General features: G+C 38.9%; 1 protein-coding gene and 1 long non-coding RNA gene across 11 annotated transcripts in view; one reads left to right on the top strand and one right to left on the bottom strand.

The window, feature by feature from the left end:
* slc8a3 (solute carrier family 8 member 3) overlaps positions 1 to 17,868 on the top strand; it is a 173,784-nt gene that overhangs the window by 141,942 nt on the left and 13,974 nt on the right. Inside the window, exon 1 of one of the 10 annotated variants that reach the window (XM_046062280.1) lies at positions 11,611 to 11,875. The exons of the other annotated variants lie outside the window; for them this stretch is intronic. The gene's annotated coding sequence lies outside the window, so the exon portion shown is untranslated. Of the gene's footprint in view, positions 1 to 11,610; positions 11,876 to 17,868 lie in introns of those variants that run through there. 10 annotated transcript variants of the gene reach the window in all.
* LOC123978851 lies at positions 92 to 3,639 on the bottom strand. Its single transcript, XR_006827060.1, has 2 exons — positions 3,315 to 3,639; positions 92 to 873 (listed from the first exon to the last, which is right to left on the bottom strand). It is a non-coding gene; the product is annotated as an uncharacterized LOC123978851 (long non-coding RNA).

The raw sequence follows: 17,868 nt of genomic DNA, 5'->3' as shown, positions 1-17,868 counted from the left end.
GTTGGCAAGTTTGAACTTGAATGGACCAAAATGCAGCAAACCTTTGGCATATATATATATATATAGTGTGGACCAAGGAAAACAAAGAAAGTGTTGCTTAATGCTTTATTTCAAACTAGGCTTACATCCTGACAAAGAAAGCACAAGCATGACAGCAGAAGACACAAATACTGGTTTGTTATAACACAGCACACAGTATGTATCACTTTACATAATTTTAAGACAGGGTAGCACAATTGAAGATGATCTTTGAACCAGAGATGTGTCCATGTGTCAGCAAGTATCTGTACAGCTAAAGTGCCCTCAACCAAAGCACCGTATCCTGCAGTGGTGCTGGACCTGTATTTGACTGTGACCTCTGACCTCTGTTGCAAAATGATCTCGTAAAGAAATCAATGAATACCACGTTATTCAATAGCTGTGTGAGCAGTGTGATCGACAATAGAGCAGTGTCACTATAATAGTAGTAGTAGTAGTAGTAGGACCCAAATGCAGATGAAGTTAACAGAGCAGATGCAGTTCAATGATTTATTTCAAATGTGGAGTTGTGTAAAGGCTTACAGGCAGGTAGTTTCAGATAGGTAGTAGGCAGGTCCATGGAAAGGGTCAGACTATGGGTAAGGTTCAGGTTCCGGTGACTTGAAATCAACGGTACAAAGCACATGGCAACTTTGATGGTCTGGCAGGAAATGAATGGAACTGGGCCGTTATATGAACCGAGCGGCTGATGAGCGAATGAGATGCAGATGAGGAGGAGGGTGGGGAAGGTCAGGCAACTGCAGAGAAAATGAGGGAAATGAAACAGGTGTGTGGGGAAAGGAGGGAAAGTCCGAGGGCATGTGGTGAATGGATGGAAAATGGCAATGAAGGGGCCTGGGGAATAGGGAATTTGGGTGAAGAGGAGGGACAGAGAGACAGACTATGAAATATTCAACTGATAAAATGTCATTAAATAGTGAGAAATCACTATAACTTTTATCAACAGTCAAAAGACCCAAAAGCATTCAAATTATAATAGTATAAAATCCGAAAAAAACAGCAATTCACATTGTGAATGTTGGAAGGATCAACTAATTAAATGATTGACTATGATGACTATTTTTTTCACACTAGTAGCAGTCTAGATAAAAATGTGCAGAATTACCAGTGACTTATTTTTCCAGTTTGTCATGAGTAGGGTATATTAAGTAGAATACGATGCAATAAATAAATGATGAGAATTGGAGAGTTTTCTTCCTCAGGCTGAAAATCGTCATGAATGGACAGATTGAGAAAAAGAGGAAAGAGACGACAGAGCTGCTCCTTAAAAAATCAGTAGACGAGAGAAAGGGACGGGTAGTGGTGGTGGGGGGTGGAGAGTATTGAGTAGGCTTGCAAGTGTAGGACCTTCAAATGACACTGCAAAAAGTGTGCTACAAAGCAGTCGTTGGCAGTGTCATAATTCATGTACAGCGGTGTGTTAACATTGTGTTGTGTGGGCTTGTACACTCCAGAGTGTTACTTCTATGTGTGCATAAAACTAAATCAAAAACAACATTGAAGTGAGTATTCTGTACACTAGTGTGAATATGTATAAGTATTATACTATTATGTGCGTGTCTGCATGTGTCACTGTGTTTGTGCATACGTGCGTGCGTGGCTGTAGGATTAATGCCCCTCTCCCCCTGCGGTAATCCATCTCCCACCCTGCCACTTTCCATTCAAATCATGCCTAGCGTAGGGAAATGTGCCACCCGTCACCCCCCTCGCTCAGAGTGAGCTCTCATGGCATCTAAGGGCACTTCACATGCTGTTGTTTGAGCTTGGCCGGGTCAGTCCTCTCCATCTCACACGTACACACACATACATTACTTCCAAATGAGCTGTGAGTCATATTTTGGAGGGATGCTAAGCCAAAGCAACTCTGAACTCTGGGACAGATGAAGTTTGAATTAGACATGACTGAGAACACACTCCAAGAAAGTGAAATGATTTGGATGATACTTTCATTACAGCACATCCTCATGTAGAGTAAAAATAGGTATTTGACTAGGTTTGGGACATTGTAAATGGGCATAGACCATAATTACTTTGCAGGGACTTAGATTGGCCTTCAATCAGTCAGAGCCACAACTGCAACTCAGCACTTGCCTAAAATGTTAAAATACAGAGCTGCTCATTGTCATCATCATCTACACCAACAGCCATAGCTCAGTAATTGGTCCAGCTTCCAGATGCCTGCCTCAATCTACTCTCACTAAATTATCTCCAGACTAATAAGCAGTATCCAGTGTTGGAGGAAGTATTCAGATCTTTTACTTAAGTAAAATAAGCAATATTGCAGTGTAGAAATATTCTGTTAGAAGTAAAATCCTGCATTCAAAGTCTTACTTACTTAAAAAGTAAATATACTTTTTGTACTTTAAGTATATTTATATAACACTGGATTATATGTGTACATCAATTTATGGTAAAGGTGGAGGTAATTTAAATTACTATATACACAGCTCCGTAGCTTAACCTATAACCATATATATCATAATGTGTTAGTTATATTTCATATTGACAATCTAAAACTGCAAAGCAACTTGTAATGTAAGTTATCAAATATATATATGCCTCTGAAATGTAGTAAAGTAGAATTATAAAGTAGCATAAAATGGAAATAATCAATATTGTTAAGTAGAGTACTTAAGTATAAAAATGCAAAAATACATTCCACCACTGGCAAAAATGGTGCCTGTGATGTTTAGGCTAGCTTTTGTGAAGCTAACTAGCAGCAGTAATAGAAAAACTTCTACTAACAGTAGTAGAAGTAGTTGCTGTTGTTGTATGTCTGCAATGGATCAGAAATGGCAGTAGTAGTAAAAGTAGTTCAAGTGAGTAAGAGCAAAAGTAGTGGTGTAAGCAGCTGTATTCTTTCTCTAGTATCAGTAGTGTCCATAGCTGCGATAGTGTGGATAGCGTTAATCGGAGCCACATTTGTAGCAGTTGGGGTTGTGGTAGCAGATATGTAGTAGCATTTATACATAGTAGTAGCAATACCAGTGACAGTACAGGTACAATTATTAATAAAAGCAGTCTTAATTGTAGATGTGGTGGTTTTAGTTTTATTTCAGCGATGGAAGCAAACTGAAAGTACTTGATTTCAATCAATCTTTGGCGGTGACCCTGTCAATAAATCAATTTATAGCCATAAAATTGAAAGTGAAACCAATTTAGGAGATTCCCCCATGGGAACTAGCAATAGGGCCTTTATACTGGCGTTGCCTGTACTCACTGTGTGCATGAGCATAAGTCAACACCACAATATTACAATATTAAATATTGATTACCTTTTAAAGAAGCATCTCTCTGATGTTTGTTACAATAACAACCGCATGAAACCTGAAGTAAGCACCTCTTCCACCGCTTCCAACTCATCAGCTTATGAATAATGTCTCCCTTCTCTAACGTTGTAGAACCAGGAGCAATACCACGCCTGAACTTAGAGCTCATTACATTCCCTTTTGCCGGGGTCACAGGCTGCATAAATCTCTTTGACTCAGTGAGTTTCATGAACCTGCCCTTTGTGTTGCTTTAAAAGTCAAGCTTATCAGCCTTTTGTTAGCAGTCAACCCGAATATGACCTCAAATGAATTTCTTCCTTTCAGCGTTGTCTCCGTGTCAAGGAAAAGTGCTATTTACTTCCTCAGAACAGTGAAATGGAAAGCTAGAGGTGGGGTAGGATTAGCAACATAGGAAATGAGAGGCCACACCCACCACTGTAAATAGTAGGGGAGAGCGGGGTATGTTGTCACACTTTTCACACCATCTAATATTTACTGAGCACCGTACATCACAATGGTACAAATATCATACCAAATGAAAGAATGAAGTCTTGGGCAGAAGTTTTGTATTCATTACATCTTCATATCTTATCTCATTATGGAGCTGTAGACTGTTGAATAGAGAGTTTGCACTTGTGACAATTTGCCCCACTGCAGTAATGCCCACTGCACAGAGTAAGCTGTCACACTGGATTATCAAAAAGTTAGAACACTTTGTGACACATTATGAACATTGATTTCAATTTCAAATTGTAACCAGAACTAAAAGTAAAATCAATCAACAATAAAGCCTAGAGAATTTGGAAAATAAATAATTTAATTCAAAACAAAAATGTTGGCAGAGCACACATTAAGTGGGACATCTTCTTTCTTTGAACTTTAAAATCAAACGTTCTCTGGAGTGCAAACAGATCTATGGTAATTGAATGTAATGCTGCAGATAACTTGCTTAAATGTATAACTTAACTAAACAGATGTGGTGTTTAAACACACTAATGCAACAATGTGCATTTTTGTATGACGTACATCTGTATCTGACTAATCAGACATGTCTTTAGAGTCACAGTTGTGGCACACATAAATTGCCTGGCCTGAGGTGCAAGCATCGCAGGTTTGTTGCATTTCACACACTTAAACCACATCTTCTTTCGAATACTGTATGAAAATGGCTCCACATAGATGAGGCCAAAAGAGATGTCAGCGACTTACGTCGCAAAATTCATAGCTGTACTTCTGATTGATTTGTTCTTCAACTTCACCTGCCTGACTGCCTTTACCATTATGTCAGGTGGTGTACTGTCTGTCTCTGTCTTCTGTTGATAATTTTCTCCCTTCCTGGCTGCTGCTGTAAACTACAGAGTATAATATTCTATTTACAGTATAATTTAATACTTGTGTCAGAAGTAATTACACAATTTCACATAGTTTTTTGAGCTTGTTCTATGTGTTTATTTGTACTGGGGCAAGTAATCACATGGGACAACTTGCCCCAAAGTCATTGAGACAACTTGCCCCAAACTGACATGTGTGCTTATGTTGGCTAAATCTCAAGGTTAGCTTAACATAGCACTTCAGCTGAAGTATCAAAAGACACATTATTGTCTCCTATACTTTGTGCAAAATTATCATTTTGAACATTCACACCTAATAAGGTTGGAATACATAAAATGTAAAGTGCAAATGTTTTACTTTTGAAGCAAAAAATAATAAAATTATGCTCACCTCAGATTAGAGTGACCTTGACCACATGTGAACAGGAAGTTGAACATAGAAAAAGATATCACACAAATTGGCTATTTGATTTTTGACATAGAGCCTCTAGTGTTGGAGTTATGAGCAGTGTGACAACTTACACACGAGACAACTTACCCCACTCTCCCCTACTACTCCTATGGATGCAAATAAAGCTTCAATACCTAAAATGTGCGATAAGCTTTTTAAAATTTGATGAAAATGGGAATGTTCAAATAAAGCACAAATACCTAAAAACTGTACTTAAGTACAGTACTTAAGTAAATCCATTGATTTAAATATCTGAACAATTAAGAAACATCATGATATTGATATAAAAATACTGTGAATACATTAATGCCATAATATTGCTGATTGGTTTGCAAATTGGCCTAATATTTATATAAATAAAATGAAATTTTAATGAATTTAACATTTCTAGTCATATTTATCCCCCTAAATGTAATTTATTAACTCATTAAGATTCTTTTGATGCAGATTATAATCTACAGGCTTCATGGGGTCGAACACTGTCTCTCCCTGGTTGCTACCCTCCGGGGATCTCACGTCTGTTCAAAGGGCTGAAGTGCTCAATCCTGGGCCTGGAGGAACTCTAAATGACTGGTATTGAATCAATTAGCTGCCTAATTGGGCTGAGATAAAGACTCCATTTCCTTATCACCAGCCCCACCAGCCATTACGGATGGCACTGGGTATCTCCCAGTGGATGTGCCAGAGGGTCATAGTGAAGCTGCTGATGGTTTTTGCAATCTCACTGTAATCCACAAAGGAGGTAGTGTGCACTATATTTGCATCAGAATTATGCTGTGAAACATCATATAGTGGAATCAACTAATCTTTTGTCATGGATGAAACAATTACGTTTTAATTCAAGTATATTCACCTTAAAATGTCTTTTTCAGATTACTTCAGAACTTAAAAATAAAAGTTGTTTCGACTTGATGAGTTGAATGAATGTACTGCCGAGAGTTCAATTAAATTTTCTCTTTCTAAAGAAACATGACCAACATGTTAGCACACTTCTGAGCATGCATAGTTTGAGAGTTAAAACTCTACCAGGACACCTTTCGTTTATAGTTTGAAGAAAACAGACCTTGCTTGAAACTTACTGTTTAATACATGTTAAGTTGTTTCTATTCATAATAATGATAACAACCATGATCGTGATTATTATTTAGCTAGTGTTATATTTCAAAACTCATAAGACAGCCTTAAACTAAACTTTAGTTTAGTTAACTCACATTTTCAAGGCAGTAGGGAAACTTACTTTTTAAGTTGAATAAGCTTTAAACATTTTACAGTGTAGAAATGTTGAGGCAGTGAAGTAGCACAACACAACATATACTGGATTAGTTTGTTCAGCATCATTTTGACCTCAGTCTGTATGTCTGGAGGACAGTGTCTGCTGTAGATCACCTCTATGCTCCCTCCTTCTTTGTGTTTTTGTGTTAAGCTCATTCTGATTAAAAAATGAGACATCTACTGTAGCATTCTTTGTATATTATAGATGTGTGTGGGATGGATTACACCACCATTTACTTGATTGTACAGTGGAACCTCCCACAGCAATGCCAGCATGTAAGGACACATCTGTTACGCTGCATCCCCTGGGAATGGGAGTATGTAGACCATTTGAACAGACATGCAGAGAACAAGCTGCTGCAATCTTCACAAGGACATACAGGAAGTGATATCTGAAGATCTGTGGTTTGCTGATGTAGTTTAATGAGGGTTTATGCCATCATATGCATCATTACACAATAGAACCTCCCACAAAGTAATTCATTATTACCTTAGCTAATGACATACTGGAGCCACTAATCTGCTAATACCTGTCATTTTAGCTGTCTCCTGGTGCTTTTACCATCAGTTTTCCAGAGGCTCGCTGAGCTTTGCCCTTGTTTTGGCAACTGACGGCAGAAGAAGTGAAACCTTGGAGAGTGAGCGATGGGGAACAGCTGTCACTCCCCGCAGGAGCAGTAACCTCACCACCTGTTGGCAGGCGATTCAGGGACGTGACCCTAAGACCTCAGTCTGTTTTATAACCACAGCTCAGTTTAGGAAGAGCAGATAAAAGGTTGGTGTATGGACAGTGACAGTGGATTGACATTGAAAACTTCAGAAGATATGTGGAAAGTTACTCAATATTTACACTGCAGCTGAAAGAATCCAAATAAATCTTTCGCTCACATGATACATTGTCATGTTTTCAGTTTAATATGTACCTTATAGATGTGCAGGACTAAATCAGATCCTAAAGCATGTGACCTAAAGACAGTTTGTATTTGAATGCTTAAAGCAATAAGTTCACATTTTGGGAAATGCACTTCTTTCTTTTCACTTTCTTGCAGAGAGCTAAATGAGAAGATTGATGTCACTCTCATATCTGTAAACCCAGTTAGCTGGCATTAGCAGGTAGAACAAAAGATAAAACAATATACCAAAACAAAAGCAAGTTAACGCACTTGATCAGTATTTTGGGCAGACATTTCAGTTTAGTCAAAACAGAAGCACATACCATAAAATTAAGTTTAAAACAAATTAGGGGCAGCTGCAGGATGAAAAATGATTGTTCGTTGTTGCTCTGTGTATGTGTGTCTTGATCATTATCTTGGTTCAAATTGGTGTCAGATTTGACTTCAGATATGAATTAACATGAGCAGTCCTTCAATTGAATGATAATGAGCCACAATTTAGAATTACACACAAAGGTCTGTGGTGTGAATGTAGCCTTTAGTTGCTGCTTACTCTAGGGTTAGTTGCTTTTTTGAATGCAAAACATCTGCACCACAGACCACTGATACTGACTACATACTAATACAATACACTTGGGTGCAGTACGGAAATAACTCTAAAAATTCAGCCAATTAGCTATGATGGAAATACAATGCAGTGCTTTGGGTTCTCTGTGCTCTTGAGTCTTTCTCTAAATCACTACCTTGAGCAATGAGATCAAGCTCTAAGAACATCTCTGATGCATTATTTTCTCTTGTCTTAATTGCCTGGAATCTGTGTTGCACATTGCACATCTACCTCATGAAGTTGCGTCAGTCCAGGTGGGGGGTTGGCAGTTTGCTCCCAGTCTAAAATCTATTAAATATCTTCTCTGTTGTCAGCAAAGTCTCAGGTTCGTTCGCAGCTTATTTTCAAAGTGCACAAGGCTCTCTTTGAATACAGATGACACAATTAATACCAAAATCTGAGAGGGATTACCTTAATATGTCAAGAGACTTCCAAAATTAGAATGGTGTGACACTTACTATACTATTCCCCATGCAAGAAAGGATTTACGTAAAGATTATTATGTAATTGTAAAATACGCCCCAAGGACTATGTGTCACAGGTGACCTGCAGGATTCAGTCAGTAAGTCTGAGATATGGATGCAGGTTTTTTTGTGCATATGTCTGTGTTTGCTCGTGTATAATTTTAAAAACTAGATGAGTGTGTTCATCCTTTTATTCTTTTTAACAGGGAACGTGTGTCAATACCTGCAGAAAGACCTTGTCACAAACACTGTATGCTCTTTTTTTTTTACTTCTTGTCTTTCTCGGTCTAGTCAAAGCCTATGTATTGCACTGGATTTGGAATCGGTGGTCAGGGATATAGGCAGATGGGTGTTCACCTCTCTGCCTGCTCCACCAGCCATGGCACAAATGTCACGACTCAGAGGGCCTTCGGTTGCCTCAGTACCACAGAGAAATCACGCTGGCACGGATGAATAGATTTAATTCAAATGGGAGCCCAGCACTATTCATGCATTCGCAGACCCCGACTTCATTAAAGCTTCACTTCTTTCAGGGGTCACAGGGAAGAATGTCAGAGGCAGGGTATGACATGATAATGAAGGTTATGAAGAGTTTAATGCACTTTCTACATTACTGGACTTCCATTGATTGAAAAATAGTCATTTAAAAGTTGGAAACTCATGTTATTAGTGTAGTAATCCTTAAGATTTCAGTCCTGGTTGAATTGGCGACCACGGTGGTTACCGTGCTTACTTCCAAAATGTAATCCATTAAAGATTACTAGCTACTGTCATTTGAGAGTAATTAGTTATACTGCAGTATTACTGTCTCTAAATTTTAATGATTTACACTAGTTTAGCGTTACTTATGAGTTACTTTGACTGCTATTTAAGTTGGCATTATATAGATAGCAAGATGTGCTGAGGTTCGTTCTAGTGAAGTGCAGATTGCAGTTATATCTGCGGATCAGGTGGGTCAGGTGGGATGAATTGTCTCCCCATTAAGAAAGACACTGTGTGCATTACGCACAAGGTACTTTATTGATTATTTAAATCTCCCGACACTCTTAAAGGATCGGTCCGGATACACTTAAAGCAAGCTCTCTAATCATGAAAGTAAAACACATATAGAATTCTATTTATGCATGATCCATGACGATAAAGATACAGAAAATTAGAGAAAAATAGCATATTATCAATATTTTAGAGACCCACCAAAATTTTACAAATCATGTTTTCAGGGGAGATTGTAGTTTGCACCCTGCCTACAATCTCAACCATTGATTTCCAGCAACATGAAATAACGTTACTCTTTTACTCGCAGATTTTTTTTTTCTGGCGCCGAAATGTTTCTCGATTTTGGTGAATTATAAAAAAAAAAAAACACCTCTTCATTTCAAGTTTAAAGTGTTAAAATTTTTTAAAGAGATTATTAAAGAGATTGTATTGGCTATAATAGTACCGAAATCGGATTAGTAACGTGCTATATTACTGCTTTAAAGCAAATAGCAATACGTTGTAATTGCGTTACTTTTGTTACACGTTACTCCCAACACTGCGTGGTAAGAGCAAATACAGTCCCAAAATTCTAAACACTCTTGAGCAGCCACTGGTATCTGGTTACAGTGCAGCCAAACAAACACAATACATTTTATTAAAGAAGGCAGTCAAAAATCTTTTCCGTCATCCATGAGCAACAGTGATCTCATGACATGCAGTGCAAGTAGTTTTTACATACAACAGCAGGAAACAGTAAAGTTGGTGACCTTGCTGAGGAGTGTGCTGCCTTTTTCCTGTAGCTCTTCACCTAACAGCTCACTGTGGCTGCTCTGTCTTGTACTCCCAACAAATCAAACTGATTTGCTCACAAAAAATGTCAAAAATTACCTTTGTTTTGTTTTGTAGATGCATTTTTGATAAATACATTTTGTTTCTGTGGCCTCTACACAATAAACGTCACCCCATTTTTCGCCAGTTATATGCTTTTAAAGTGCATCAGCAATAGGGAGCAGCAATAAAATGTTCCGTTATTAGCATTAGCAACTACCTAATACAGCTCCGATACGGTATAAATAGTGTGAATAGTAAACAGGGAGGCTGATATTAATGAAATAAAGTTATGCTGGATTACATGCATGCCTCATTTCCTTTGAACGCTTAGTGCATGTGAATGCCATTTGAATCTGGTAATTACAGCATGTATAATACACATTAAATGGCTATTGCAGAAAAATAGCTTTAAATAGTATCAAAAATGAGGTTTGATTTCATGAACATCTAAGGATTATAACTTTAACATAAAAAAACAATCTACCACCAATAGCTGCCACTTACTTTATAAGGCAGTGTCATTCCATTAAAGAAATACAGGATGCTTTTCCCCTCTGCTAGCGTCGAGCTATCTGTCAAAGCAGCTTTGATTGTATCAACATGCAATTAAATGGTAATTCAGTGATGCAGTGTTATTGTGGGAAGCACTGCGTGAACAGTCCCTTTAATCATCCCTGATTGTGATTATAACCTTGCATATTTTCATTGTGCATCTTTATCTTTATGTACATTGTTTGCCCAACTTTCCATGAATCAAAACAATGATGGAACTGCAGTGTATACTTACAGCACCGCCTCCTAAGTGTGGAGATCAGAGCTGACTTTCTCTGCTGTGATTACGGTGCTGGTGTACAGTAGTTGGTGTAGGTCGAATGTGAGACAGCATTTTGGTGATTTACTGTGTCTTTACTCTTTCTTCAAGGACAGAGCCATGAAGTAGGGTTGCTTCAGCCATTTCTGTTACTGCTACTGCTGCATTCTTATCCACATTCCCTCAGCATCATGCGTGTGTTTACACCTGGTAGGAGGGTTAGAGGGGAAGCCATGCACAGGGAATGGCAATAGAAGGTTGGCGTATTGTTATCAAATTAGATTCATCCCTCTGCTCCAAATCGCCATGATGCTGCTTTTAAACAAATACGTTGCATTCCGTCAACCTGATGTGATTTATGTTGCGATCTCTTCCACTCCCGGATTGAGGTCACAGTTGAAGGATGAGACCTGTCACTTAGCAAATGACACAAGTGTTTACATCAAAATGCCCCACATGCCTTTAGTGCGTCTCCCTGCCGCTTATGGCCTCGCCGTGGAAGCAGAGTCACAGAGAGATTGTTGTCTAGTAACGGTTACCATGGATGCCACACTCTGTCAAGGGCTTAGGTGTAATGGATTTAAATTGAACTGTTGAATCCTGAGCTGGGAGCGTCAGAGAGGGAAAGTGGAGGACGGCTGTAGAGACAGAGAGAGGAGGGAGTGACAAAAATAGTCTGAGCATAAAAAAAGACAGAGAGGTGGCGGGAGACAAACACAGTCAACCAAAGAGACAATGAGCCACAGATAGAGGTGGGGGGGGGGAGTCGCTCTGAAAGCCCTCACCATCTGTGATGAGGAGCTGGAAGAGCAGTAATTGTTCCTGAGAGGTGTGTGGAGGCTGTTCTCAGCACAGAGATATGGATGAGCCGCGTTGCGACCTGCCATGCCGGTGGCACACCACGGTGTCAGGCCTGTCTTGACGCACAGGTGAGGGCCAGCAGGGACACTAACCTTCAATGTGGGCTCTCATTAATGTTAATGTCAGTGATGACCTTCTCAAACCCTTCTGAGAACAACTTTGTTCCACACTGACACACCTAGCACTCTAAGGACGGGCAAATCAGGTGCTTTGCATCTTTCTTACAGTGGTGAAAGCCCATCTCTTTCATGCTGGACCCTGTGATGATTTGATTTATTTTGACTAGAATGGTTTATTTTCTGGGTGGCTCAGCAGTTGCCTCAGAGGGGTGAATAGAAGTCTGTGTGCTTGTTTGTCCATGTTGCTGTGAACAACCTTGGATGGATTACTGAATGAACCTACCTGGCACATGCCAGAGCCTCAGTCTGAAGTGACTGTTAACATTGTTGGAAAGTCACAGCGCTTGGTAAAAGTGATGTCCTGATCACATTTGTTAATAAAATTACACTGCAAAAACATTATACTTGCTAAACACCAGTGTTTTATTACTGTCATTATGAGCATGATAGCAAGCTGATGTTGGCATTTAGCTTAAAGCACCACTGTGCTATCAACCTTGCAGAGCTGCAAGCATGATTATAAACTCTTAGTTTTGTTTGCTTCATATTACAACTGCGCAGCTTACTAAGGCTAAAGTAGCATTTCATTAAAACACAGTAACATTAGTAAAGAAATAAAGACAGAACAGCAGAGTAGCTCTGAAAAAAGAAAATGAATCTCAGGCTTTCCTGAGAATGTCCTGTACTATTTCGTAGAGTGGGCTGTAGTATTTTGTGTAATATCCGTGCAAATAATTGTCAGTGACAGTGAGGGAGATCCGAAGCAAAATTAGATGTTTTGTGTCCCTTTCAGTGTGGGTGTCTTGCTGCTACAGGTATGTAGGAGGTTGCGGGACTTTTATGTGTCTGTGGCCAGGAGCTCATTGTCTCATAATCCATCCATGTGACTGGAATTAGTGTGTAAAAGGATGCATGAATGAGTTTATATCCCTAATTATACATACATTTTATAGAACAGTAACATGAAGGTCATTTTTGTCTATTTCTAGAATAAACAGTAGATAGTTAAATCATGAAAGTAGTTATTATTGTGTCAACAAAAGACTTACGTTGCTTAATCATTTGTTTTAATTTTGTGGTAACAGCCATTCTGGAGGATGTCCCATTTAGGAACAAAATTCTTTAAATACACATGATAAAATATGCATGCACAGGCTGTCTCATACCCAGAGGGTAAGACATGAAAGTATTAACAAAAAAGTTACTTCCACCACAGCCCTCTGTGGAAAATGGATAATAATGTTGAAGTTATTAATGTTGCATATGATAAGTGGATGTTGAGGGCTTCAGAAGGATCTTTTGGGCCTCGCCTATGTGAAAAGCCTATGAGACGACTTGGAGGCGGCCATGGCTCTGTCTGTCCACCCTCGGGCGAGCAGGGCTGTTAATCAGTGCTCAGAGTTACATCAATGATGTCAGCACGGTGGCCACAATGCATCACACTGAACTGCCGAGAGACGCATCCCTCCCTGGTGAATTCACTGTGTCTCCAGTGTTTACCTGCATGTCTGTATTTCCAAATATAAGAAGACAATTATACAAAATTAAATAGAACAAAAAGTGTAACACAAATATGAGAAAAGGCTGCTACAATAAAGCCATTTTTACCAGTGAACAGGAGGCTAATTTAAAATGAGAACTTTGGCATGAAGATTAAAATGAGGTTAATTTATTTTTGTTAAAGGGTTAGAGATTTCATGACAGTTAGTGGAAGACCTAACAACACATGCTAATAGTCAGTGGAGGATATAGAATTCAGATCATTCTCTTTTTGAAGTTAAGTAATACCATAGTACAGTTCTTGGTTTCTTTCCAACACTGCTAATAGTGTATATGAGTGTGAGTAAGTGCATACTGTACATGCTGGTGAGTAAGCAGTGAACTTGTGAACCGTATAAAAACGTGTCTTTTTTTTGTCTGAGTGCATAATGTTTGTGTTCACTATGTGTGTAAGGCCTAGTCTGATGACATTATCAAAGTTGGTAATCTGCTCTGTAATTGCCTGCTGCTGACACGGCAATGAGGCCGATATGGCGGCAGAATAAACAGACTGTTAACAAGTAGAGGGAGCTCGTCTCCACTTGATCCACACAGCACAGCGTGACATCTGGACTGGACGAATCAGGGAGAGGAGGAGAGAGAAAGACAGGCCGACACAGAGGAGCAGGGAATAAGAGATGCATGAAAACAGCAGATAAAAATGGAGGCAGAGAAGTGAAGAGTAACGCTTGTGGAAGAAATAGCTGTGGAAAAGGAGATGAGGTGGTAGTGATGTCTGGAAATATGAGCTATTATATGTTGTTATAATTTGTTTTTACTCCAAAGCAAAATATAATCAGCTCATAGATTTTTCCTTAAAATGTAGAGTTGCTAATTGCACCGGACAGGGCATCGTATTGTATTGTTTTATGCTGAAATGTATTAATGTATTGTGTTTTACATATCATGGAATTATTAGGTTTGTTTAAACAATTTAATCTAAAAAATATTTATTTATTGGTTGATCTGCCTCAAATAAGTAAAGTTACAGTATAGGGCCATTAAGCCCTCAAATTTTTTAAGTTCAAGGACAGAAAACATAATATTTGGCCAATAATTTCCAGAGGTAGTTTTTTAAAAGTATTTTGAGCATTTAGAAGAAGCAAAGAAAGACAGGAAAATAGAATTAGAAAAATGTGTGAGACATAGTGGGTTTCAGAGACAGCGAATTAGGGAATAAAAAAATTAGGCAGAGGTTGGGAAAGGATAAAAGAAGACCTTGAGAGAGGAAAAAAAGGCAGCGGAGGGTGAACCACCAGAGAATCGAGCAGGAATAGCGAGAGGAACGAGATTATTGTTAATATGAGAAACTGTCCCATGTGAAATGCAGCATATGGGCCGATTAGGAGAGTCTCTAGTGCGCCCAATGGCAGGCTGTCTGTAGTTTCCCAACAAGCTTTCCCAACAAGCCAAGAGAGCTGAGATACAGATTACACCAAGTATGGAATCTAATTGTAAATTGATTTCAGGTGGTACAGTTTATTTTGTTCTTCTTAAAGGAATAGTTCGTTATTTTAGGAAAAAATGCTTAATTATTTTCTTACAGAGTTAAATTACAAGATTGATACCATTCTCATGTCTGCACCATAAATATAAAACTACGGGCAACATCCACTTAGCTTAGACTTACAAAGACTGGAAATAGAGGAACAGCTATCTTGACTTTTTTTTGAAGGTAACATAATCTGCTTAACAGCAGATTTAAAGTTCACTAATTACCACATTCTATTTTGTTTGTTTACAGTGTACAAAAACGGGAAAAAATATTTCTTGGCCAGCGATGTGACTTCCTGGCTAGATGTTTCCCCCTGTTTTGAGTGTTTGTGCAAAGCTAAGCTAACCTGGTGCTTGCTGCTGCGTCATATTAAATGGACAGCCATGAGAGTGGCACCAACCTTTTCTTTTAACCCGTGGTGAGAAAACAAGTACGAATACTTCCCTAAATAACAAACTATTACTTTAAGAGGGAGGCCAAAGCTGAGAGAAAACAGCCACAGAAAAGTCCTGAAAGAAAAGAGATGTGGTCATATTTGGAGGAAAACAAACACATTTAACAGCTCTGTCTGTAATGTTATGAAACATCAAAATGTCATTTTTTACTGAGAATAAAAATGTTAGAAGGGATCACCTGCTTTGTGCTGTCAAAGCTTAGCAAAGCTAAACTCAAGTTGCTGGCACACAAAATAAAAAATACATTATTGTGACTGGTAGAATCTGCCAATTTTCCTGGCAATGATTGTATTTGTTTACAGTAATCACCCTAATATATCAAAATGAATGTGTTAAAGATTTATTGATGTCAAAATGCTACACGTAGCGGCTTTAATTAGCTCAGCATGATTAAAAACATGACTTTTCAGCCGTGAAAGACCTTCATCAGGATGCTCGAGTGAAATCATCCAGCATTCAGTTAAATTATCAGTTCATTCAGTCTAGCAGCGCTGCCTCAGAAGATGAAGTATGGTGTGTACTCAGCATTTTGACTTTGATTCCATGCCGTCAGAAACATGGATACAGCATAACAAGATGATGGACGCGTTACACAGCCTGCATATTGAAAGATAATAAAGGCAGCTGAAGCATCCGTCTTTGTCATCTTGTTTCTCTCACATTCCAACAGTGTGTGTTTGGTGCGAGTTGAGTAGCTTATCCTGTTCAGGTAGAAAAGTGTTATATAAGTGCAGTTCATTTACCATTTCTCCATAACTCAAAACCTTCCTTCTCCGAGCTCATTATCCTCCATCCCCTCAATTTCTCCTCTCCCACCTCAACCAATCCCTGCAGCCTCCCATCTCTTCTTACATCCATCTTTCCATTCATCCATCCACTCCTCCTGTCAAACATTTGCCAGCACCTCCATCCATTCATCAATCCCTGCATCTCTGTCCATCCTTTCTTCCTCATATCTACTGCTCTTTTCATCCCTCTATCCCCTTTTCTCCACAAGTGTCCATCAATCCACTACTTCAGATCCCATTCTTTGATACCTTTTCCATTTTGCATCATTGCTTCCTCCACTTATTTTTTCTCCACCGGTCCCTTCATGGCCCTTGTTTCTATTCCTCTATCCCTCCATAAATCCATTCAGCCATATCTCTGTTCCATCCTTCCTTCATGAATCCACCAGATTCTCCCTTCTTCAGTACCTCTTTCCTCCCTCCAACCATCCAAACATGCAGCTCCAGGCACAGGCCCAGATCCACCTCTGGCCTCGGTAACCAGAATAAGCCCGAAAAGTTAAATGATATTTCTGTCTTAAATAGCTGTGGAGAGAGAAGGCATACATTAGCTGCGCATTGACGCTGTGACTATGTGTGAGAGCCAGAGAAGGAACTTGTAACGAGACAGATCTGATTCGGTTAAACACAGAAACCCCACCCTACCCCTTCGCATGTTCACACACACATACACATACTCTTCCACCCCTCCAATTACATCCTTTTGGTTAATCTTCCCTATCGCAATTGTACTGCTGGCAGAATGATAACCTTCTGGACTGTGAGTGCAATCGGCACAATCACTCCGCTTTTGAAACACCTTCGCTTGTATTTCTGTGTATGTACACCTTTGTTTGTGTTGTTTGTGTGTATGTGTCTATACGTATTTGCAAGTTTGCATCTATTGCATGTCTGTTGCTTTTCTCTAGTAAACTATTTGTTAGTTAATTGATTTTTGATTATTAATTGGAAAATGAAAGGTCACCTGTGGAGTACACTAACAGTTATGTTTACATTCTGTGTTTCTCACCAAAAAAGCATTGTGTGTATCCTTGAGGTTTAAAAAATGTATTAAATGCATTTCCTTCCTGATAATATTGCAAAACCGATTTTTTTGCTTTTTCACTTCGGCCCCAGTTGCTATTGAGAAAAAGCCAGTCAGAGGCTCGAATCAGAGCGGTAGAAAATTTTAAACACTTCGTCGTTGAATTTGTTAGTTTGCATATCTCTATTTGTATGTATTTGTGCTTATGTACCTCTTTATTTTGTATGTGCTCGTGTGGTTTGCTTTCATCTGTTCCTGTTTGTATTGTTTTATCTGAATGAAATGACATACTGTTATTATCCTCTTCTACTGTCATTGTTACAAACAACACATGATCTTTTGCTGCTCTCTCCCGCACTTAATGATGGATTTTCATGGTAATCAGCTGGTTAATTAATCATAAATCCATAAATTATGTTCTCCAGTCAAGAGCAAGGTTCAGACACTTGATAACTGTCAAGATAAAAACCTGCAGTTCCGAAATTAGAAATTTAATTACCTTTGTGGGACTGTGTTATTATTTTTTTCCCCTTCCTTGTCAAGGAAATTGTGTCATGTAATGGTGCAGCGCAGGGGGAATGGCTGGATAATCAAATTTTAAACATGAAGCAAAAGAAATCCTGTCAGGACTTGCGGGTACC

This window comes from Micropterus dolomieu, linkage group LG11 (genome assembly GCF_021292245.1).
Source record: "Micropterus dolomieu isolate WLL.071019.BEF.003 ecotype Adirondacks linkage group LG11, ASM2129224v1, whole genome shotgun sequence".
Lineage (NCBI taxonomy): Eukaryota > Metazoa > Chordata > Actinopteri > Centrarchiformes > Centrarchidae > Micropterus > Micropterus dolomieu.
Note: the sequence above shows the minus strand (reverse complement) of the source record. Positions and strands in the feature narration are given on the sequence as shown.